This window comes from Halichoerus grypus, chromosome 6, assembly GCF_964656455.1.
Source record: "Halichoerus grypus chromosome 6, mHalGry1.hap1.1, whole genome shotgun sequence".
Taxonomy (NCBI): Eukaryota; Metazoa; Chordata; class Mammalia; order Carnivora; family Phocidae; genus Halichoerus; species Halichoerus grypus.
Genome location: NC_135717.1, coordinates 149469428 through 149495780, shown reverse-complemented (window position 1 = coordinate 149495780; position 26353 = coordinate 149469428). Strand labels below are relative to the sequence as shown.

The following is a 26353-nucleotide window of genomic DNA, read 5'->3' as shown; positions in this document are numbered from 1 at the left end:
AAAATTACAGCAAAGTCTTGAGTATTGTTTCTGAGTAGTGGAATTATGGGTAATTTCAGTTTGTCTCATTATAATTTTCTATACTTTCTAGATATTCTATAATGTGTATGTATTCCTTTTGTACTGAGAACTTAAAAAATTAATACCATAGCATATCAAAGGTTAATAGGATGGAAATCTGTTCCTCAAATAAATTAGACACTTTTATTTCCAACCAAAGGCAATTGAAAAGCAATTGTTCACATGTATATATAATTGAAAAAAGGACTAAATCAAGTAACCTATGTCATTAATAGAAGTGAAGCAATCAGAGTGAAGACTTCTATGCACTGTCAATATTTACATATTCAGGGAAACCTTAAGTCGTAATTCTTTTTTTTTTTTCAAGTCATAATTCTTTAAGACTAATTTGTCTCTCTTAAGAACTGCAGAAAAATTGATATATGAAAAATTTGGAGGCCACCCAAAGAGAATTCAATTCCAGCTTGATTCACGAAATTGTCTTCTGTGGCCCAGATTGTCCTGAACAACCGCTAAAAGAGGTCTACCAGAACTCTCATCCTCCCTCAGAGGCTGGGAGAATAAATATGCCCATAATACTTAAAAGCCTCACTAGAAAATCAAGAATTTGATGGAGATTTAGAATCTAGAATCAGGAAAGACAGGTCAAGACGTCACCGGTTTCTAAACCCAGCTCCACATCAGAATCGCCTGTGGAGCTTGTTAATTAAGATTCCTGATCCTATCCCCAGAGATTAGAAGACTGAGGTAAACTTCAGGAATATGTATTTTAAACATATATCCCAGTTGATTCTAATGAAGTCCAAATACAGGAAACATCATTTGAGAGCCGCTGATCTCATACTAACAAGGCAGTTTAGCCCAAAGAGGGAAAGATCAATTAGTTATTAACAAAGCAACTGGACACCTTGCTATATATGACCTAAATAATAACAGAAAAGAAGAGTTACAAAGAGAAATGGTCTTTACTGAACATAAACGATCAGTTTGCTGGGATGACAGGGAGGGGCAATGGGAGGACAATTTTGTTGAGTAATACTCTGCTAAGTGCTTTAGGTAGGTAGGTATCTACCTATAAATTGGCTAGGGGTTTGTGTGGCTCTTAGAAAAATCCTGAATGTCAGAATGTTTCCTCTAACTCAGATAACTCTGAACCCAACTTGAAAACTAAATATGGTAAGACTTTTTATCAGTTCATATTTTTCCATTTTCTTTTTTAAAGATCAACTCACCAAAAATCTCCAAAAAGTGTATTTTCTGTGTGATGTTACAGCTATTCATACAAAACAAACACTGACATTTTAACTCTTATCCTTAGATCATTTCATTAGCTAACATTCTAGAATGGGGAATCATCAAGAGAAGAAATCATAGAGCAATGTTATATGAACTTTTATATCTCTAAGCAAAGGATTCTCCCTTTTTACTAGGCACATACTATGTGCCAAGCACATTTAGTTAGTCTGCACAAACCCTGTTAAGTAGTCATTATTATTCCTCATTTTATAGATCAAGAAATAAAAAAGAATGAAAATCATATTAAATATTTTATTCAAGGCCAAGAAACCAGAAAGTGGCCAAGTGAGAATTTGAATCCAGGACTAACCTGTAAGCTCAGGTTCTTTCCACTTCCCCTAGAGCCTCCTTCATTACTAAAAATGTCTTTGTCAGTAGAGGATATTTAAATGAAAGGGCCAAAATGTAGATATTACTCTAAATGCTAAGCTTTTTCTGTACCTTATCAACAACAATAATTCTTGATTCACTATGTTCTTGTCCCAGAGAAGTAAAAATATATATATTCTGCATCAGATTTTTAAAAGTTATTATTATATAATTTATGGGGAGACATTACAAATCTAAAATCACCTCGTTGGTATTTTAGTCCTTGAGTGACAGTCCAAATTGTGCACTTGTTCTTTTTAAATGGCCACTGATTACAGGATTGAAAAGGCTTTGTTATATCAGAGTAGTCTAATTTTTTTGAAATTTCCCTGTGGGTCACTGTATTCTCACATATGGTAAAACCTTTTTCAGAGGGTTGTGCTGAAATCACAACAGAAGTTACAACAGGAGTCTTATATCACTTGCCAGTTTCTCTTCGGGTCCAAGAGCTACCTGAGAAATTTTCCTCTTGAAAATCAATCTCGTTTGGAAGGAGAAGAAAGCCAATGACACAGTGATTGTAACTAAGAAAGTATGAAATGGAGATAGTTCATATTTGTATGGTCTTAACAGACTATCATCTCAGTGCAATTTAAAACATCATGTTCTAATTAAAATTTAGGCGAATAGCATGGGAACAATTTTATCATCAAGGAGACAAATTTCTAACACATAGAGTTATGATTTATAATTATTAGCTTTATTATCATCATCACTATATTCATAAAACATCTGAGTTCTAGAGCTTTCAAAAACATATTCCTTTGCAAAATCCAGAGTCACTTTGTATTAACACCAGATTCCATGGACTTTGAACTTATCCCCAATAGACTATTCTTACTGGAACTAAAGATAATAAGCTGCCTGAGTATACTGTGAAATATCCATAGATATTCATCCCCTGGGCCCTCCCAAGTTTTTCTCATTAGTCCTCAGTAGGTCCCTGTGAAGCAGAAGCAGAGGTGCTATCTTCTGTCATCACATGAAAAAAATAAAAAGCAAAAAACAAAAGATAGTGAGTTTGTCCAACTGAAGTCATATACTACCCCAGTACAGAGGAATTGAGGTCTTGACATATGAATACAATGAGAATTCATTCTAGATCTCAATGTGTAGAAAACAAGAGTACGGAATGAGGTGGGGGGGTAGGAATAAATGCAGATACCTCTTACCCTTCTCGCTGCCTTTCCTATTCCACATTCCCCAAAGGAGGAATGAGGGAATTCTAAAGAACCAAAGCAGAATGAGAACACCCTGGAGAAGGTTACATTTCCTGGCTTCTTGTCATGTTAAGCTAACAAAACAGGCTCTGTCTTTTAGTAAATGAGCATATAACCTTCAATTACCATTCAGATGTAATGACATTTCTAAGCCTAACTCAAGTGGGCTGCTAATAGGGCTCAATTTCCCATCTTTAGCTGTTTTCTCTCTGTATTTCCATTCTTAGGAATGTATCCACTTGTATCCAATGCTTAAATTCACATATCTACCTTAATCAGCACAAATTTTGTATTTCCAGCACTGATTTTTTAGTCAAGCTTTAGTTCCATATTTATTTTTGGGAAATAGGATGCCAACAGGACATTTCCACCAGAACATTTTGCTTTAATTCCAAGTGTTACAAAATCAAATGAAGGCACAATCCCCACCTGAATAAGCTTTCTTTGTGTGCAGCTTCATTCTCTCCCACCATATTTTCCAAATGATTCAATAGTTTCAACCTTTGACTCATCTTCTAGTCTTTTCTCCACCCCAGCCCTAATAATCAGTTACCAAGTTCTGGCATTTTTCTTCTTTTTATGGTCTCTAGTATTTATCTCTACCTTGTCATTCCTTCAGATCTAGGTCTTTATCTTCATACAGATTTGCAATTTCCATCAAATTTTCAGCAATAAACTCTATTACACTAAACTCTACAATAATCTCTATGATACAACAAAGCCAAGTTAGTCTTTATAAAACCTCTAATATCATGTTATTTACTTGCTTAAAAATCTATAGTCTTTCATCATGGCCTTTCTTATCAAGTCCAAAGTCCTTAGCCTAGCATTCAAGATTTTCTATTAATCTGACCTTGCCCTGCCTATCCAATCATATAAAACCCTATTAGAAGGGCGCCTGGGTGGCTCAGTCGTTAAGCATCTGCCTTCGGCTCAGGTTATGATCCCAGGGTCCTGGGATGGAGCCCCGCATCAGGCTCCCTGCTCAGTGGGAAGCCTGCTTCTCCCTCTCACACTCCCCTTGCTTTTGTTCCCTCTCTCTCGCTCTCTCTCTCTGTCAAACAAATAAATAAAATCTTTAAAAAAAAACAAAACTATTAGAACATGATTCCTCAATCCATGTCTTTTGCTTTGGTCACAGTTTTCCTCTTAATGCTTCCTCTCCCCAAAGCACACCAAGTATCCTTATTCTAGTCTTAGCATTTATCCATAACTTCTACTTGGAATGCTTGACCTTCCGTTATCTAGGTGCTACAACTTTCCAACACGGGCCTTAAACTCATGACCCTGAGATCAAGACCTGAGCTGAAATCAAGAATCGGATGCTTAACTGACCAAGCCACCCATGTGCCCCTAGGTACTACAACTTTCTAGACTCAATTCCAATGTCAATATTCAGTGAAACTTTTCCTGATAACTTCTATACAGAATAGTCACATGCTTCTTTAAATGTCTACAACATGGACCATGTGAATCTGATTATAGAATATCCTGTGTTATTTTTTAGCTTATTTTATAAGCTTATCTCCCCATGGATTACAAGCAGTTGAAGAACCTTAATAACAAGAAGTGCTTTTGTTTATTTACTTGTTTCTTTAGTAAAAGTCAGGGCACAAAATAGTTGCAAGCCTATATATTATGTTTGACATTGTCTTAATTATAATGATTTAAAATCTCTTTTTTAAATGCTAAGGGTCTTGAGGATTCTTTAACTTTATTCCTTATCATGAAATTTCATTGACTCTACATAAAGCCTGAGGTTATTTGATTAGAGAATCACATTGAGACAGTCACAAATTCTCCCCCCATTATGTCAGTCTTGTTCAGCTCTTTGTTTCCTTTTCCTCTGTTCCTGGCTAGATATTTACTTCATGTTTGAGAGAGAGAATGCTAATGGACATTGCAATTTTATCACTGCCTTTCTAAAAGCCAGAGAAAGTGGTGATAAGTCACTAGCATTTTTCTCACATTTGAACGTGAGTATATAAAGTACATGAAGATATTTAAGAGAGTGCTCAGAGAAGAGTACTTCAAGGATAAGTGCTTAATACTCACGACTGACCCAAGAGAAAGGTTGGCTTGACATATCTGATTGTCCTAGGCTGGGTTCCCAGCAGTAGTCCCTGAGACATGGATTTACATGCATGTGACATATTAAGGAAGGAGTCTAACAGAAACTGATAGGAAGTAGGACAAGCACACCCAAAAGGCACAGTCAAATTTTAGGCAAAGTCTCAGACTCAGCCTGATCCTGGTAGGAGTTCTGGAGGTGAATTTACCAAATGAGAATTTACCACTCATTTACCACTCATTCATTGACTGTAACTTGCTCTCGTGCGTCATCAGCTCCCAAGTCCTTACAGCCCTCCATGTACAGCAAAGCTGCCTGGTAGCCCAAGGGCAGCCTCCAGCAAGTACAGAGACTACCATGGGCCCAGAACTGGTAAGCAAGCTCCAGAGGATCTGGGTGGAGCAGACAGCATCTTTGGTAGGATGTTCCTACTTCTCTAAAGGAAATAATATATGTGCTCATTTATTTCAAATATTGTATGTGCATAGAAAAAAATGTTAAAGGGTATAACTAGAAGCATGGCTCTAATCGTAAGATATGGTCCACCCATCCCATTTATCATCCTCTATATCAAAAAACATTGCAACAAAAAATTTTAATTGCCCTTAGAAATGTAACTTAAAAGTACTTTAGAAATTCAAATGAAAAGTCGGATCACATTTGGTTAAAAGGAATGCCTTGAGATGAAGAGCTTCATACTCCACCAACTGAGCCAGCCAGGTGCCCTTCTACCAGATTACTCTTAACAGATAGGTCTGACCAATTCTGTCATCCAATGATATCCAAAACAGTCAAGGTATTCAGAATTCTAGATGACCTTCCTGCTATCATTCTTTTGCCCATTTAACTTACACTATATGTAGCTACCAAATTACTTTTTTTTTAAAGATTTAATTTTTAAGTAATCTCTACACCCAATGTGGTGCTCAAACTCAAAACCCTGAGATGAAGAGCCCCACATTAAAATTAGAATTCTGCTAGAATAATCCAGATAAAGGCAATGAAGGTGATAAATAATGGTAAAGAAAAAAAACATTTATCCTGTCTTTTCTATATGAACTGTACTACTGATAACCAAATAGTAAGGGAGGACAATGGTGATTTTAAAAATTAGAAGATGTACAGGAATGACTATGGAGATTAAAATTAGCATTAGTTTTTAGTGGTTGTGCTAAGCTAAGTGGTAGTGCTAAGCAGCGACCACTTAGATCAAAGGGCTGAAGGAAAGAACATGGTCAAAGATCACTGGGAAAGATAGGGACTGTTTTAACGAGGCAACATTGAATTTGTAAGGAAATACTGAATTTTAAATACAGGTGGATATAAACATAAGGCTATTCTAGCAGGCAGTGGAAATACATGCCTGGGACTTTTAAGAGGGTTAGAAATATAAACTTGAGCCATCACCAGTGGGGTGATGGTAGAAGCTAAAGGAGTAGAGAGAGAAAGAACAGAGAATGGGATGAAAGGTAATGACCACATCTGGGGAGCAGTAGGATCCTGAAAGAGATAGAGAAGAGGCGGGGGGAGCGGGGGTGGGTATTAAGAAAGAGAAGTACCAGTAACAGCAAGATAGAAGGCCAATCCTGGGAAATGTCAGGGAAGATGAAGACAGAATATTTTGTTGATTTTCACTGTTAGGAAACTGAGAGTTATCAAACAACCTTGTTTTCCATCAGTTTCACAGTTTAGGAGTCAGAGTCCTAGAAGAAATCAAAAGTATTTTTTTTAAGATTTTATTTATTTATTTGACAAAGAGAGAGAGAACAAGCAAGGGGAGCAGAAGAGGGAGAAGCAAGCTCCCCGCTGAGCAGGAAGCCCAATGCAGGACTCGATTGCAGGACCTTGATATCATGACCTGAGCCGAAGGCAGATGCTTAAGTGACTGAGCCACCCAAGCTCCCCCAAAAGTATTTTTCATTCTATATAATTGGGAACTAAAATAACTCAAAAAAATGTTGTATTTTATCTGGGTAAATTTCCCCTGGAGAATATAAGTCTGTTCTTATTCCATAGTTATTCAAATAACCCCCTTATCCTTAAAGACAAAATAAAAAATTCTTCAATTTTTAAACCACCCAGGAAAGGAATTAGACCTGTCCTCTTGAGTCACTAAAGATTTCATGGGCTTAAAATATAATACAGGATAAATCCACCATATAAAGTGAGCAATCATGATTTGGGTCACGTGACCAAGCTGGAATTGAATACATAACTCAGGTGAGCAATATAAGAAGCTAGGTGAGGATTCAGGAGTTGTGTGCACCAATTAACAAGCCACGGTTAGGTACAGAAGGCAACCACCTTGAGAAAGAAGGAGGTTTCACAGATGGGAGCATACATGCTAAGTCCAGCACCTGAATGACATTCATGGCCTTGAGACTATGGCAACCTGGTGCTCTCACTTGATCTACTTCTAGCCCAAAGGCTTACTTACTTCCCTGCAGAGTCTTGACCTGAATTGTCCTAAATCTCTAGCCACTACAGCTTCCAGGAGCCTTCAAATTTAAGTACTCAATTTATGAATCATCTTCAAATTACTAATATTTGTTCCCATTTCACGCTTTTCAGAGCATCTCATACCTTCATCCAAAATTCATGTTATGTATGTATATATTTTTTTCTTTCAGCACTTTAAAGATTGTGCTATTAACTATTTTCAGAAATCCGATTAAACCTTAAACCCCGTATTCAAAGTTTAAATTTTTTTTTTTTTTTTTTACTGTCACCATTAAATTGGTCCTTGGTATTAAAGTGACCCAGATTTTCATCATGAAATATATTTGTTATCCTGGCTATTTGCAGTTTGGGAAACCATTTTCACTGCTCAATGACTTGTATCATATAGGTGACATTTGTATTATTTTAAGCACCTACACACATCCTTGTTAGGATTACAGTGATTAAAATAAATACACTTTCTAAATGTTTGAAGGAACTTAATAACATTGTTTCAGAAACAACTGTCCAAGCCATTAGACTGTGTTTATGCCACACGAAGTGGCTCCACTATACTTGAGAGTTGAATCACGCCACCCATTTAGCTGAGTTTTTGTACTCATGGAGTGATCATTGCAGATGATCAGTCACTTCATTCTAGTCACTTCACTCTAAGGTCACTACATTTTCCTTGCCACTTAGTATCTTTAAGGAATCAGCACCAATAGCTTTACACAATTCGTTCCCTCCTTTAAAGGAGGACAGGGAGGAAAAATTAGATTTTCCCTGGTATTATTCTAAAATGAATAGAAAATTAATTCTGTGTAGATATGAGATTATGTATCAGAATAATAATCATAATATTATTCAAATTATTGGCTGCTTTGGTGAAGACCATTTATTAATTGTTTTACTGAGCACATTGATATATTACTGACTTATGTGCCGAACTTTTGTAATTTGAGGCCATTGAAAAGATGCTTTGTGGGAAATAAGGTAAGGAATAGAGTGTAGTATCAGGGTCTACTCAATAAGTTAAAACTTCAGCTGATCAATTTGTAGTAGTAAAGTGATTCAGAGCAAACAACAAATCTTTGCTAATTCTCTTCCCTTGCTCACTGATAGCCTTACACCCTCATCAATACATATTCTACTTTTTTTATCTTTTTTTTTTTTAGATTTTTTTATTTTTATTTTTCGACAGAGAGAGAGAGAACGCAAGCAGGGGGAGTGGGAGAAGCAGGCTTCCCGCCAAGCAGGGAGCCCGATGTGGGACTCGATCCCAGGACCCTGGGATCATGACCTGAGCCGAAGGCAGATGCTTAACGACTGAGCCACCCAGGCACCCCATATTCTACTTTTGTATATGTGACAAATTCAGGATAATTCAACCTAATTCTGCAAACATGGATGGAGCTTTTTGTGTCTATTCATTGTGCTTTGCACTATGGAAAGGCAGAGACAATTGGTATAACCTCTGCCCCTAAGTAGCTTCTAATCTTATAAAAGCAGATGGATAGCCAATTGTAAAAACAAGCAGAATAAAATAAATTTTAACACAGATATAGAAATAATATGCTGCCAAAAAAAAAAAGAAAGAAAAGAAATGGATATTTTAATTCTTAAGGAGAGAAGGAATCAAAGGAGGCTGTTTAATCTTTGAGGATTACTTGCTTTCCTAGTAAGAATCAATAAGAATATTGATTTTTCTGTAAGTCACTGAAGATGACCAGAACAACTGAGATTTTATGTATTTCATCTGACATTTCACTGATCTCTGTATTCATTCATTTAACAAATAAATTTTGAGCATCTACTATGTGCCAAAGATGTCACTTAGAAAGGACATGAAAATAAATCCGATAAATATTAGAAGTTTTGGAATAGGACAAGCCAAAGCAGAAAGGGAACAAAAGAATATCACAGCAATACTCTTTCCTAGGGATGGGTGGTTAAATTAGGTTGGAGCCAAAGAGCTGAAGGATATTGGAGACTCAGTTTAAGGCTGCTTTCCCTTTGGTTGGCTACCAAAACTTCAAATTAGCAGGGCAGTGCACAAAATCAAGGGTACAAATGAGTAGAGGCTTCTTCCAGTGCACAGCTTGTTCCTTAAAAATTTCCCCTAAAATTCACTGTGCTTGGTGAGAAGAAACTGCAGGGTCAGAGGAGCCAGACCCTAGGTTCTCAGATGTTCAGACTTTTAAGCTGCAGAAGGGACTGTGTTGTCACCCATGAGTTCATCCATTTACCATACAAGAAATTCTTTCTGGACCACAATCACATACCTCCTAACTGTATTATCACACCTACATCAGACTTGACCATGGCCTACAACAGAGGTCAAAAAAGGGCTGGTGGGACATCATAAATTGAGTATACATATTTATTGCCGTCCCCACCCAAACCCATCTAGAATGACAGTAAAGAAATTTTTTAAGTAAAAAACAAAAACAAACAAAAAAACACACAGATAAGGAAAAAGGGAATGGAGACAATATTTGATAAGGCTTATCAGCAAATTTTGGAAAATGAAGAGAGAATAGATAGGAGTTAGCTGACAATGCAGATCAAAGAAAAGTGGAAATAGAAATGCAGATGGAAGATAACAGCTATGAAGAGGCCAAGCCCCAGAAAAGCACAGGAAAAGAAGTGTCAGTTACCACTGAGGAATCAGTGAGCTGAGGGTGAAGATGGGGCATTGTACTGAAAACAGGAGAATTCAGGGGAATTCCACATTGGGAATGATGATATTCCCTAACCCCCTTCCCTTGATCACCTCCCACTTTGCTGGCAGCCAGGATTACACCACCGGAATATCTTCTTTTGTCTTCGGAATATAAAAATGGAGTATTCCTCTCTAGGAAAAATAACTAGCTCAAGGGAAAAAATTTAAGGACACTGATATCAGGCAGATCCAATCCCCTACAGAGAAGCTCTTCATTCAACAAACACAACCCCCCAAACACACATCCACAAACACACAATCACAGAATCTTGAATCAACTTTTTATAGTATCTCATTCTAAGATAGGAATTTACATTCAAGGCACAATAGATATTCATGGAAAACCTCCAACATGGAACAGAGAAACCAAGCAGACAGGAAAAAAAAAAAATGTATTTGAAGGAAACACAGATAATTTAGGGAACATGAGGTAAAACTAAAATAAACAGAAAAAAACTGCCCTTAATGTTTTCAGAGATATTCCATCCATAAATTAAGAACAAATGGATTTTTTAATGAAGCATTAAAAGAATTATAAATAGCTCTTAGAAATTAAAAATACATATATTTTAAATATTTTAAAGTTAATAGATGTTTAGAAGGTACATTGAGGAAATCTAGAAAATAAATACCAAAAAACAAGGAAATGGGACAATCTAGAAAATAAATATTAAAGAACAGGGAAATGGGAAAATGCTAACAAAGATTAGGGTAGCAATTCAGGAAGTCTGGCATCCAAACAGTAGGAATTTAAGAAAGCATGACTAGGGAAAATGGAAGGGAAAGAATTATGAAAGAAATCATAGAAGAAAATTCCTTACATCTAAAGGAAATGAGTTTCTTAACTGAAAAAACCCACCATATCTCCAACAAAATAAATGAAAGAAGACCCACACCAGGATATGTCACCGTGATATTTTGGATCACCAGGGATAACGACCTTAAAAGCTGAGAAAGAGAGAGGAAAAGAGAGGGAGAGAGAGAAAGGGGGTTGAGGAGAAATCCAGTTATATACAAAGCATCAGAAATCAAAATGGCATCAAGCTTCTCAACTGTATCTCTACAAGGGAGAATACTTTTGGAACAATGCCGTCAAAGTTTTGAGGGGAAAAGATGTCCAACTTGGAATCCTATAGCTAGGCAGACTATTCATCAAGTATGAGGGTAAATAAAGATATATAAGAAGATGGGGACTACATTCCAGGCAGAAGAAGAAGTAAGAGCAAACCCTGCAGCATGACTCATCATCATGGCTTGTTAATAGATTTAATCCTGCAGAGGGAAGGCAGAGTCCTATCAGATGAGGCTTTTAGCCATGCCAAAGAATTGTTCATTTTCCTGCCCAGCCCAGGGGAGTCACTGAAGACTTTGAGAAGTGACATAATCTGATTTCTATTTAGAAAGCCTGGTCTTGGTACCACTGGGGAGCCGGGGTAAGATTTGGGAAGTGTTGATGGCAGGGGAAAACGTGTATCTAAACAAGAGTTGGTATGGACCTAATGGAAGACAATAGCAGTGAGAAAGGCTTCCAGGCATTTATGGAGTTAAAATCACCATTAGGTGTCTGATTAAATGTGGATGTTCCATGAACATGTCTAGAATGATTCCCAGGTTTGTACCTTAGGTGACTAGATGACTGATAGTGTCTTTCCCTGGCAAAAGGGAAGGATCTGGAGAAAAGAAGAGTTTACTTTGGGACATACTAAGTTTCTATTATCCTATATGCCACTTTTCTCTTTCACCCTTGTGCTTCTACACTTGTTCTATATTCTACTTGGAATTCCACCTAACCCCTGCCTAAATTATACTAATAAAAAGAAACCTCACAACCTCAACCAAGTTCACACTTTACATATTTTTGTGTTCCCTTCCAATTCCTGTCTACCTACATAATTTTACATAGTTATAGCCATAATAGAGATACGATTTTATACTCTACTGCTTCCACTTAAAATATTTTTAAGTATGCTTCTCTGTTATTCCATAGTCTTTATAATTATTACTTTTATGGCTGCATAATATTAAATCAGGTAGTACTTTCTTATTTTACTTTTCATTTCCACTGTTGTTGAACATTGAAGCAATTTCCAATTCTTTCACTATCTTGCTGAATAATGCTACAATGAGAATCTTTGTGCATATGTCTTTTTTACCCCCTGCCATTTGTCTCTGTGGATATTAGGAAACAGTGATTTTTTTTATTAGCTCTGATGTAGTACTACGACTCAAAAATATAAGAAAGTTGTATGGCTGCATTTTGTTTTGCACAGACTTTGGAACAATTTTTCATGCCAAATCTATGTTCCTCCTGAGTTTTTCTCTGCTCATTGCCAGTGCCACCACATAATAAGTGATGGCACTGCCTTCTCCTGGCCCAGGTCCTTACTCCAGGCTCCTCTGCCCATCTCTGCTACTATGTCCTGGTTAGTCCTGCATCTTCCTTAGCCCCCTTAGCCCTTCAAACCAATGACACAGCTGAACTGACTGCCTGGCTTTGGTTCTGGTGTTTACCGTTGGGGGTAGGGGTGCATGCTGGTCTCCTGATTATCTCTACTCTCAGTTGCATGCAGCTTGTCAGCAGTCCTAATCTATGTCCATGGCCAGGATGTCCTACCCAGCTCAAATCTAGCTACCTGGAACTATGTTTAAAAGGAGGAAGCAGACATAATGAGTAGAGTTAGACCAGTTCAAAATTTTAGTACAGTTGACCCTTGAACAACACAGGGCTGAGGGGAACTGACCCCTCATGCAGTTAAAAATCCACATATAACTTTTGACTCCCCCAAAATTAACTACTAATAGCCTACTGTTGACCAGAAGCCTGACCAATAATTATAGTTGATTAACACATATTCCGTATGTTATAGGTATTATATACTCTATTCTTACAGTAAAGTAAGATAGAAAAAAAATGTTATTAAGAAAATCAGGAATAGGGGTGCTGCCTGGGTGGCTCAGTTGGTTAAGTGTCTGCCTTCGGCTCAGGTCATGATCTCAGGATCCTGGGATCGAGCCCCACATCGGGCTCCCTGCCCAGCAGGGTATCTGCTTCTCCCTCTGCCCTTCCTTGTGCTCTCTCTGTCTCTCTCTCTCTGTCTCTGTCTCTCTGTCTCTGTCTCAAATAAATAAACAAAATCTTAAAAAAAGAAAAAGAAAAGAAAATCAGGAAGAGAAAATACATTTACAGGACTGCACTGTATTTATTGAAAAAAATCCGTATATAAATGGACCTGAGCAATTTAAACCCATGTTCAAGGGTCAACGGTACTTCTTCTTTAAAACTGCCCCTCCTGCATTTCCCTCACTGCAGTGATTAAGAGCACTCAGGTTTGAGGTTGTGTCCCCTTGGGCAAGTTTGCTAAGCCTCTGTGTACCTGTTTTGTCATCTCTAAGATAGGGGTATATGTGTGGGGGCTTAGAACAGTGCGTGGCACATAGGAAGTCTTCATAAGGACTTACTCTTATAGTCTCCTCACAACACTGGGGAAATTAATATAATCAACAAAGCCCCCTAAAAAGTCATGAATTCCCTCAGAAAATAATAATAGCAAAACATGTAGAGCACTTGTGTGAGAGGCATTATCCTAAAGACTCTACATGCATTGTTTATTAACACTTGTCAACACTACCTGAGACAAGTGCCATGACCCCCACTTAAAGACGAGTACAGTGAGGTCCAGAGAGTATTAAGCACCTGCCTGAGATCTCACAGCGAGGTCCAGATACAGTGTTTCAGACCTAGAAATGTGGCTCCAAGGATGTACTCTTAGCCACTACTCTTATGACCTCTCTGAATAAAGCAGCAGAAATTTAGTGGTTCATGAAGGATGAGAGAGTGGCTAACAAATTACCTAATCTTTGGCAATGTGATCCTCTGTTGCTGCTCCAAGGGAAAAAGTTGAGTTCCAGGGCACTAAAAACTATTTACAGCCTCTACCTTCCATTTTACTTAGTGCTTTGAACCTGAATCCAAATTGAATTCAACCCTTATGATTTTCTGTTGCCATTGTGAGTCAATGGTTCTTTTAATCTACATCTTATCCCCCAGCTGTAGTCTTTGTGACCATTCCTAACTCTTCAGTGTCAGATCAAGGAATATGAGACTTCAGTAAATCCTTCAGAGTTGAGATTAATGGGAAGAAAAAAAGTCGATGTCCGTTGAATGATAATGTTCTGTAGTTCTGTTTTACATTTCAGGATGCAGAAATTTCTTTCTAAATAAAGAAAAATAAACACCTTGTTCTGTGCTCATCATGTAGATCAGAAACAGTAATGATGCATCCATATAGTTAGAAGATGAGTGCCCAGGAAAGAGCTCTTTGAATAAAAGAATTGATAGTAATATTCTCTATAGATATGAGTGTATTGCTGCTAGATCACCACTGGCAAGGGCTATGTTGTGAAGTGTTTAATTTCTCATTGTGATAATGTGAAAATATAGGAAATGCTATCCTGGGTAGAGAACAAGATGTTCGAGATAAGTTTTGAAGGTCATGGCTACCTCTGAAGATAGCATCTCAGAAGTTCAGGAATATACATTAAATGGGGAAGGAAAGAGGAGAGAGGATGAAGCTGGAAGAGTAAGAAGAGGCCAGATTATCAAAGGTTTGGAAAGCAATCCAATGTGCTAGACAATGTGAATATTTTTCTGTAGAAGGTGGGAAATCACTAAATGATTTTATGCTGGAGTGACCAGCGTTTTAAAAAAAAAAAAAGAGAGATTTCCGGTTAAAAATGATCTTTCTGGTTTTTTGTGTAAGATGGAGAAGAAGGGAAAGAGTGAGATTGGATACCAGAAGAGGGTAAGGGGATATTTGCAAATAGTACGATAGACCAGGGAGGTGATGCTACCGAGGGACCCAGAACTCAACCAGGAGCAGTGGAAATGGAAGGGAGAGAGATGAATGTGAGAAAGATCTGGAAGGTGGGAAGGTTGAGTTTCAGTGGCAGATTTTATTTGGTCTTTAAGGAGTAGAAGAGTGTTTCTCCATTTTTAAATCCATGGTCTCTTTTTAATAAATGTGAAAACTTCACATTGCCCCTCCAACAAAATTAATATGTACCCTTCTAAGTGGAACATGACTTACCACAGCACACTTAAAATTCACTTCTCTTCAGTTTATCCCTACTGACAAGGAAATATTTTGTCAAACTTTACTTATATAGTTTGTATTACAAAAAATAAGGGTTTTTATGGGGCACCTGGGTGGCTCAGTCAGTTAAGCGTCTGCCTTCTGCTCGGGTCATGATCCCAGGGTCCTGGGATGGAGTCCCACATCAGGCTCCCTGCTCAGCGGGGAGCCTGATTCTCCCTCTTCCTCTGCCTCTCTCCCCCTGCTTGTGCTCTCTCTCTCTGTCAAATGAATTTTAAAAAAAAATTTTTTTAAATAAGGGTTTTTCCAAATACAAAATTATATTTTATCATAAAATAGAAATATTCAATCTACAGAATAATTTAGAGAGACTGATCTCCCACTGCCCCCACTAGAATCAGGTGCTAGGATGGCTCCTGGCTTTCCACCTTGGGCAGAAAGGTCAGTTACGGTCCTTAAATAAAATAGTGAATACAAGAAAAGAAGTTTAGGAAAGTAAATATTGAATTTAAAGTGAATCAATAAGATTCACTAAACTGAAGACCACTGGAGATCAGGGACCATTTCTTAGCTCTGAGTAACGTAGCCCAAAATTAAAAATATGTGTTGATCTGATCTGAACTAAAATGCCTGTGGGACATCAGGAAGGAGACAGAGTAGGAGACGCCGAGTTTGGGTGTTAAGGCTGTGGAATGAGATCTGAAGGGAGATAGTACTTTGGGGTGATAATGGCAAAAGTAAAAGTGGTTTTCAAACTTTTGGTCATGAAGGATTATATGTGCATACAATTTTGGGGAGGCTCATTAACCTCCTAAAGTCTTACTTGAATTGTTGAAGAGTTTGCAGAACCCAGATCAAGACTCTCTATACCAATGATAGTTGAGTCTGGGCTTGGGTCTACTGACTCAAGGACAGGGTAAGAAGAGAACAAGGCTAAGAACAGAGCCTGGGGGAATGCTAACATTTAAGAGGTAGAGGGAAGGAGATAGTCTTCCAAAGAAGAATAAATAGAATAGTCATAGACGGGGCGCCTGGGTGGCTCAGTCGTTAAGCGTCTGCCTTCAGCTCAGGTCATGGTCTCAGGGTCCTGGGATCGAGCCCCGCATCGGGCTCCCTGCTCTGCGGAAAGCCTGCTTCTCCCTCTCCCACTCCCCCTGCTTGTGTTCCCTCTCTCGCTGTGTCTCTCTCTGTCAAATAAATAAATAAAATCTTTAAAAAAAAAAAAAAATAGAATAGTCATAGAAGTAGCAAGGAATGGGCACAAGCAGTGTAATTAAATCAAGGAGATTCTTTCAAATTATGAGCTAAGATCACATAATGTAGAGAGACAGGTTAGATGATGACTGGAAAACGTCATTTGGATTAAGTGGACACTTGCTGTTTGTTGTCCAGTGCTTATTCTTCTGCCTTCTGGGATGAGAATTCCAAATTTCCTCTGAGAAATAAGGCTGCTGCTTTACCCATTCTTAGCCATATGAATTATGTGGAATTGACCCCAGCCCTTGGTTCCCAAGGACAGCATCTTCCTGCCACAGGGATGGGCACCTAAAGATGGTCTAGGCAAACTTTAGGATTTTATTGACAATTCTGGGACATGGAAACTTCGGAAAGGAAAAAGAAAACAAATGACCTCAGGAGCTGCTGGTAGCCATCTGAAAACAGCCAAAAAGAAGCCAGGTCATTTGGTCACATTTGTAGGGCACTGGATCAAGCCTTTCCTAAAACTAGTCTAGCTCTGAATGTTTGAATTTCATGAGCCTATTTAAAGCAGATCTGCTGATACTTTGAATATGAAGCATCCAAACTGATACAGCTCTTTGCAGAAGCTGTCCCAATGCAATGATGGTGACAGAAATAAAATTGCTATGGGCTAATAAGTGACTGGGAGGAGATATAATGCTTCAGCAACCTGAACTACTTGCCTTAGTTCTGTAGCAGATTTATTGTGGCCATTTAAAATACAATATAAGTGTTTTGGGTTCTGTTTTCTTTTAAATTCTTTTCCTTGTATGGGCTTTAGGAAACATCAAAGAACAGTGTATTCTCTTTTGGCTCCTTTTCTAGGACATAGATGATAGCTACAAATCTTGGAAGAAGAGTTTAAGTGATTCTTCCCCTAATATATTAACATGCCTTGGTCAGACAACATTTAATTTTATCCACCACTTTTCCTTCCCCTTTACATTAAGCTAATGCAGTGTAACTCTGTTACTCCTCAAAAAAGCAAACTTAGACATTCTTCTGGAAGCTCCCTACCCAAACCTCATCACCTGTTGTCTAGAGCATTGAAACTGCATACTGACATGCCTCTTTGTTTTCATCCTTTCCCACTTTCCATCTAGTTTTTACACAGCAACCAGAGTGATCTTTCTTCAAAATGTAAAGGAGATCATATTCAGAATCATCCACTTGCTTCCCACTATACTAGAATTAAATGTTTAATAGGGTTGCTTTAAGAATAAAATTAGGTTAGATTTGTAAAGAGCTTAGAACTGTGCCTGGGACATGTGAGCACTAAGTAATTGTTAGCCACATTATTACTCACTGATTTCTCTGCCTGAAACAACCCTCTCCCACCATGTCTGCTTAGTAAGATGTTACCTGCCTTAAGAGTCAATTCAAATATCTCCTCCCCTTTTCTAAGCAGAGAGAAAGACTTTCTCCTCTGTGTCCCCACACAATCTAGTTCATACCTTTGTGATAAAATTACTGAATTTTGTGTACAATTATTTATTTACTGATCAGCATCAGTAAACTCTGGATAACTTGTGTATGCAGCACAGTGTCTGTCATTGTGTGGCCAACATGTTTTATGAACAAGTGAAATTATGGTCTTTACTATTTCTTTGTCCACAGTTTATAATCCCAAACACTAGCAGATTATTTTCTCCTCTTACACAGCACACTTTCCATCTTTCCTGAGACTGTTTGTTATAATGGATTACTGACTGTGATACCTACCCTTTGTTATAGTTTCCAACAACTAACCAGATCTAAAGGTGATCTTTACTTGTCAGCAATACCAATGTCACTTATTCTCTAGAGCCCCTCTTGTGCCAAGAGACCTTAATATGATGTGGCAGTTCTCTTGGAATTTGATAACTGGAAGGCAGTATGACAGAAGGAAAATGTTTCCACCAAGATTTGGGTAATTCATTTACTCTCTCTAAACTTGGTTTCTTCACTTATAAAATCACTCTCAGAGGGCGCCTGGGTGGCTCAGTTGGTTAAGCGACTGCCTTCGGCTCAGGTCATGATCCTGGAGTCCCAGGATCGAGTCCCGCATCGGGCTCCCTGCTCAGCAGGGAGTCTGCTTCTCCCTCTGACCCTCCTCCCTCTCATGCTCTCTGTCTCTCATTCTCTCTCTCTCAAATAAATAAATAAAATCTTTAAAAAAAAAAAAAAAAATCACTCTCAGAGTTGATGTGCAGTTCAAGTGGAATAACAGAGATAACTGCATATAAATGTCAAAGGATATATATTTTACATCAGCTGACTGAACCTTGACTGTCTAGTACTGTACTGTCCGATATGGTAGCCACTCACCACAGTGTTGTTGAGCACTTAAAATGTGGCTGGTCCCAAATGAGATGTGCTGTATGTGTAAAATTCACACCAGTTTTCAAAGACTTAGTATGAAAAGAGAATGCAAAATATCTCATTAATAATTTTTATGTTGAGAATATATTGAAGTGATAATATTTTGGATATCATGGATTAAACGAAATATATTGTTAAAATTATTTCACCTGTTTCTTTTTACTGTTTTAATGTGGCTATTAGAAAATTTTAAATTACATATTTGGCTCATATATTTGTATTTCTACTGATCTAGAAAAGGCCTCCCAACTTCTTGTGCGTCTAAAAACATGTTGCCATAGGCCTTTGTGCCAAAAGTACCTTGCAAAAGGGTACTTCAGATGGCTTTTCCAACTCTTCTACTAAAGGGGTTAGAGGATTTGTGCTATTACATACTTGTGGGTGCCAACATTACATTTTCAAGAAGGCTGGTGAAAAATACAGGTGGAGGTGATACTGTGAACGTCAACTAAGCTAGTCAGCTCACCCCAGAACTATACCCTGTCATTGGGTTCATTTGCTTATTAATCAAATGTATTTATTTCCTTTCTTGGCTTCTGACAATTTCTATAATGTCTATGTCCTTGTAGGTTTAAAATTGTTTCTAAGTCACAGTAGAAAATTATCTTTGTGTTGCTCTAAATATGCATAATTATTATCCCAAATGCTGATATGATAGTAACAAAAGTAAAGAAAAAATTCTTTCTTATTTTACCAGTACTTTGTTAAATGTCAGCTGACGCAGACGTGTTTTCTGGTGGCTACTTTTGACATTGCTCCATGAGCTGTCTGCCCTTCATACTCATAGCATACCTTCCAAAGAATTAACTAGTTTCTTAATTAAAACTGAAATGGAAATCAAGCCACTTCTCCATTTTTCTGTTGGACACAGAAGTGAAAATAAGCTTCCTATCAAAGCAATGGAACAATGACCCAAAAGGGAGAAAATCAGTGCTTCGGTGGGTTTGAGCAGTAGAGGGTAAAATGTAAGAACATACTGATGAAAGGTAGGGCTCGTCAGCTGTCACTGGAACTCCACTGGAGAGGAATTATAATGTTTTAATTAAAATGTAAGCAGAGAAGCATGACTGCAGAGGCACTGACGGCATCTTGATGACCAAAGAACGCATGCTGGTAATCATCACTGTCATCTTATTGTATTATTAACTGAGTAATTGAGAGAGAGAGAAGTAGCATGGTGGGAGAGGGGGGTATGTTCTGGGTGTGTTTTGGTTTGTTTAGGTATATATGTATGAGTATCATTATACCTGGACCATTTCTCTCATTCATTCACTCAACAAATATTTATTAACATCCATTATGTGCCAGGGCAGTGTTCTAAGTCCAGGGAATACAGCAGAAAACAAAGCCTCTGCTCCCAAGGACCTTACATTCTTGTGGAAATTCCCTGGAGACAGCTATGTACCCCGTGTGTGTGCCCTAAATTTCTCTTATATCATTGCTCCAGTGGCCTGCATTTCCCACCTTCCTGTCAGCTCCATATCCACATTGGAGCCATATGAACTAACATATTATGCACAGAGAATCCATTTTTAGAATATGGGGAGGAGGGGGAAGGAGTTGAGGGAGACGCAATTCTGGAATCCCCTTCAAACTGGCAAAGCCTTCAATGTTCTATAAATAACTCCTACTGAAAGAAGCCCTTGTTCTTTTTTATGGCTGATAAGAAAAGGTAGCCCTTGTTATAGCTGGGTATACGGCAATCCACCTTGTTCCTTATCTTTCTCCCTCCTCTCTGGTGTCGTCTCTTTGACAGGGGGTAACGGGGGAACACAGTGCTAGAAGAGGCAGGAATGGACTGTGGCAATGTCTCACGGTGGGAGGGCTTTTATATGGGAGACAAAGATCCGTTCCAGGGAGTCAGGTTCTGATCCTTCCACAAACTGCGTGACACGGGGCAAGTCACTAAACATCCCTGGACTTGGCCTGGTTTTTCTCTCTGTAAAGTGCAGATATTGGAGTAGAGAATCTCTAAGACTCCTCTGGTCTGAAGGTGTTATGGCTTTAAATAATTTAGGTAGCACAAGAATAAGAGAAATTAGAAACTAGAATAAAAGGCCAGGAAGGAATTTGTGGGCCATATTTGATATTCACCAATAGCAATGGAAGATCAGTAACATGAGAGAAAAACTAGTGTGTCCTCTAAAAAGTGACTTGAATAAGGTCACCAGTGAACAGAGGAACAGAGCATGTTTCCTACGGTGTCTTGTGGCCTTATTTTTCAACAGATTTCCACCTATTACACTTGGCAATCTCTCAGATGGACTTGTCATACCCCAATAAATTAGTCTACAGCTGTAGCCAGCTGTTTTGTCAGAAGTAACAGAATCTCTAAGCATATTTCCCATCAACCAGTAAAAGCTGAATCTGGTATTTTCTAAAAACAGCTTTTTGCCTTGAGACCACAGACCTAAGCTAACACTGCTGTCCTTAAACATAAAATACACCCACACTGAGGGTGTTTACCCTGGAAATTTTAGGGGGTGTTACGGCGACACGATGCGCCCTGTGATTAGTGCCCCAAACAGTGGGTAAAAATATGGCAGGAAAATTTTTTTCTGCATTTTTTCCTTTTCCTCCACCCCAAAGTTGGAAAATATTCACATGGGGAATCCTTAGAAACCAAAAAACAGTTAAAAAAAAAAAAAAGCCTAATGTTTCCAGTCCTTTACATTTCTAATAATGGTGGACCTGGCAGGTTCCACTAATGTTTTCCAAACACTACACAGACCACATACCTGATATAAATAGAACTAGGTCTAAATAACTTATGAAAATAGCACTCTGGGCTCCTGCAGAGGCCATCTGGGAGATGGTCCCTTCCTAATGAGCCTGTGACTTCAGGGAGTCCCAGATTTACCAATTTTGATCCCAACTCTTTGGAGGAATTGAATAACACTCTTTTTCTGGGGGAGAGGAGATGACAGAATTAGGAACAGGGGAAAGGATGAGGACTAGAGAGTAGCCATGGTCAAGAGAAAGCATATGTCTAAGTTCCAAAGACTAAGGCATGGTCAGCAACAAGGACAAATTTGTGGTTGAATCCCTCTACTGCTGAAAACATTCAATTCAGTGGCCCCTTCTCCCTGGATTCTCAGTAAATATTTGACGTTAAACAAGTAGCATTTATTAAAACGTCCCGTATTTACTTAACCATCAGCTCTGTTTATTAGGCACATTCCTGACAGAATTTGCATGGCATTTTGTTTGCCGCCACTGTTTATCATTTCCAGCCACTAGTTGATCAGAGAATAAATCTAGGAGCCACAGGAAGGTGAGGGAAAAGGGAAGGGTGGAGGGTTGCCAGCCTTGGGGGTGGTTAGGGTGGAGGAGAAGCCAGGCAAAATTGGAGGTGCTTTTTTACAGTAGATTTAAATGGCCAAATCAATGGAGTCATTCAAAGCTAAAAAGGAACACTTGAAACATCTTTACAACTGGATCACTGATTTAACTATTTCATACTTTTTCACCCATTTTGTTACTTCGCAAATTCTGAGAATTCATCATGAACAATCCCATATCAGATTAAGTGTAACTGTATTAATTCCCCTGAGAGTACTTAGCACCTAAAGTATCCTTAAACAAATGAGTTTAACATCAATCTTGTTAAATGTTTCTGAAAATTATATATTTGACTTTAAATGTACTAAGATGGAAAATGTCTATGGACATTTTCATAGGGTTTTGAAACTGCACACACAGTCCCATTGCCCTCTGATTACTGTACCTAATTTATGGTAACATGCATTTAAAAAATCTAAAAATTCTAAAACCCTAGTAAGACGTGGCAAATGGATAAAGAATCGATGAAATGTGCACAACACACAAATACGTCTTAATTCTCACTACCTTGAAAAGTAGTAAAGAGAGACACAGAGTTCCACAGTAAAACCACATCCATAAATGTTAACCATTTAAAACCTGAAGAAAACTATGAATTCTCAGGAAAGAAAAAAACCTACACACAGGTTTGTATTTTTAAATGTCTTCATTGTAAATTTTTTTTCAAAATTCTAAAAGTATAATCATATACTTTTCTAACCTGATTATATCATAAATTCAAGATTGCTCTAGCAGAATTCAAAACTCTTCCCATTAGGATTATTGGGGCCCCAGGGCTGTGCAAAAAAGTCCAAATAGAAAGACCTTCTCTTGATTCTTGTTTTGTCTTCCTTTTAAGGCTCTTAATACCCTCCAACCCACTGAAATACTCTCCCATCCCCAATGCTCACAAGCTTGCCTTCCGTCAGTGCTCTGGTTTTGCTTGCTTTTCTTATCAAATCTTCCTTAACCCAGCTTTCCCCACCTAAAGGACGTCTGTTCTGCATTGTACTATGATAGTGAACCATCTGATAAATTCATCTGTGATATCTAATACATTTTATCCAGAACTTACCTAATGATGAGAATCAGCTCATTGGCTTATTAAAAACATGAGTTCCTGGACTTCAACCTAGACCTTCTAAGAGCCTGACCTACCAATCTGTAGTTTAAAAAAGCATGCCCATCATCCATAAAACCCTGCAGATTTGGGACCCTTGGATCAGTAGTTCTCATCCCTGACTAAACAGTGCTTTCACCTGGTGATACTCAGGCCATCTGCTGGACACATCAGAATCTCTGTGGTTGATGCCTGAGTCTCAGTAGATTGTATGAGCTCCCTGGATGAATCTACTGTGCAGCCAGAGATGAGAACTACAGACCTATGTTTCTCAATACCTGGTCCACTGATGCCCACATCAGAATCACCTGAAGTGCTCTATAAAAATGCAGATTTCTGGGCCCCCATGTTAGAGCAACTTAATCAGAGTTTTTGAGAACAGAACCTACACATCTGAGTATATAACAAGCCCTATAGATAATTCTTCCTTACACAAAGTTCTGAAAAAGTCCTCTGCTTGGAGCAGATGTTCATAATTGGGACACATATGAGAAACGAAGAAATGAGAATTGCCTGCCCTAACCTCTGCACTAGCCATTTTGCCTTAGGAGATATGGAAAGGGTCCCGACAAGCCCGACCATGCTTTCTCAAGTGATTTTGATAATGTAGTCTCAGTTGAACATAATTATACTGAACTTTAATAGATGAAAAAGTTCGTGGGGCAAATAAGTTTGAGAAATGCTCAATCCTATTTTCTCTTTGATAATCATGATACACATTACCAGCATGGGACACATTCTAGGGAATCCTGCTTCAATAAAATTCCTTAATTTTGATGGATTTGTACACTGCTCTGTAAAGTTCATATGCACTGCTTGGTGAACCCTCAAAGCACAGATAAGAACACTGAGTTATAGAAACATTAAGTGATTGCCTAAGATCTCTGGTAGTAAAGGGCAGAATGATCTGGAACCCAATTCTTTTGACTCTCCCTTGTCTAGAAGACCCAGTTGGTCTCACCACCCCACAGCTGTGATTTAGGATGTATAAGAAGAACCACATAAAAATACAATGATGAGTTCCATTGTTCCTGAATTTCTTTTGTAGTTGTTTTTTGTTATTTTTTTCTTTTGAAATATTTCCTTTGAACTGATTTATCTACTACTATGAAGAGAAGGGAGGAGGATAACACCCCAGAAAAGGTGTTTGTTATAATGGCAGCCTCCTACCACCAGATGACCCATATTATCTCCCATCTGTCACAAACCTAATTCATAGAGATCGAGAAGTAACGTGTTTTTGAAAAAAAATAATTCTTTGTATGTGAAAATATGTTCCATGGCATTATTTCATTGATACTTTAAAGTTTTGCTTTAAGATTTTATTTGTTATTTGACAGAGAGATAGCATGAGTGGGGGTAGGAGCAGAGGGAGAAGCAGACTCCTTGCTGAACAGGGAGCCTGACGTGGGGCTCCATCCCAGGACCCTGGGATCATGACATGAGCCAAAGGTAGATGCTTAACCAACTGAGCCACCCAGGCACCCCTCCTTGATACTTTAATCTATATTTTTAGTATCTTCATACTCTAGATGTCATACAATAAATATTAATTTCTAAATGATTTTAATGGATGCCAAATAGGTACACGATAGCACATACAATACTCCAACTAAATGATAAAGCCCGGTGAAATGGGTACCATAACATACTTCATTTTCTGGCCAACACCATGACAGTTATTCAGGCTGTGTATAATTTATTAAATCCACTTGGAGGTGGTAGGAAAGTAACACAAATGGTTACTTTTAAAGGAACCAATTAGTAGTAGACCTGATTACCAGTTAACTAATCAAGTGACTTCAGCCAACTGTTTTAAAAACATGTATAATAAATATAGTCTTCTACGGTAAAAACCAACAAAAACCATAAAAAGTATATTATCTCACAAAAGTCTGTGATAACTAAATAAGACTCTTGATGAAATTAAGTGCCTAGAAATAAGTGGCATACCCATATTTAATCCAAGTCCACTTATTTCTGTCTCTACATTCCTTTTTTTCTATAGAAACACAAGATACCTGATTATTTCAATGCAAATTATTCTAGCGATTCAGTAGAGGAGAAAACATTTTTCATTTAAAAGCGTTTTTTATTATGTTTCTCCTAACATTTTGCTTCCTGGTAAAATATTTTTGAGATGTACCTCAGTATTCACACATTTAAAAGTCATGAAGCCGAGGGCATCCGTCTGGCTCAGTCGGAGAGCACGCATACAACTGTTGATCTTGGGGTTGTGATTTTGAGCCCCACGTTGGGTGCAGAGATTGCTAAAAAAAAATATAAACTTTAAGAAATTAAAGACATTAAGCTTATTTTGTTTTACCTATTACTTTGGAGTTTAAACGACTTGGTATCAAAGAAATCTCCTGTGTTACTACATTCTGTTTTCATCAGATACAATATTCTAAGTATTTTCGGCAAAACTGTGCTCCTGAAAAATTTCTGGAAATTTTTGGAAAGTTGGATCATATTACAAAGTGCTCTAAAATTGTTTGGTGTGAAAAGGAGACTGGAAAGGACTCATTTTATAAAGCAACAAGTCTCTTTTTTTGTTGTTACGGGTTCTGTAAGACTGGCCCAGAAAGACTGACAGCAAAGTGGGTATTACCAAGGGTGCTACAGGAGCAGGGGAAACACAGGGGGTGGCATTAAGTTAGGAAGAGAAAAGTCAGAGAAGTCCATGCTCTTTCACCATGAAGCCCAGAGCATGGAACTCACACAGGAGAAGAGATTAGGAAAAGCAAGAGTCCATCAGTAAGATGAAAGATTTAGCCTCCCATGTATTCACCAAATAATTACTGAGAACATGCTATATGTCGCCGGTGGGCCAACTACCACATGCAGTGACACACAGCTGTGAACAAGAGAAACCAGCCCCGCCTTTATGGAAATGACTGTCTTCTCCAGTGTTTCTCAGCCTTGGGGAACATAAAGGCCTCCTTTTAATGGGCAAAAACCAAATCCTCCCAGACCCCTAGCATTGACTTATATTAATTGTATTATAATGTTTCATAAAAACACATAAACATAAGCTAGATATGAATACATTATGCATCTGGCTCATGTAGTTACAAA

The 26353-nt window shown here is 38.1% G+C and overlaps 1 long non-coding RNA gene across 1 annotated transcript in view; it reads right to left on the bottom strand.

Annotated features, from left to right (window-relative positions):
* The window catches only part of LOC118538985 (uncharacterized), a 30442-nt gene extending 4895 nt beyond the window's left edge, over positions 1-25547 (bottom strand). The window contains exon 1 of the long non-coding RNA XR_004918874.2: positions 25422-25547. This is a non-coding gene — a long non-coding RNA (uncharacterized LOC118538985). The remainder of the gene's footprint in view (positions 1-25421) is intronic.
* Positions 25548-26353: the final 806 nt, after the last annotated feature.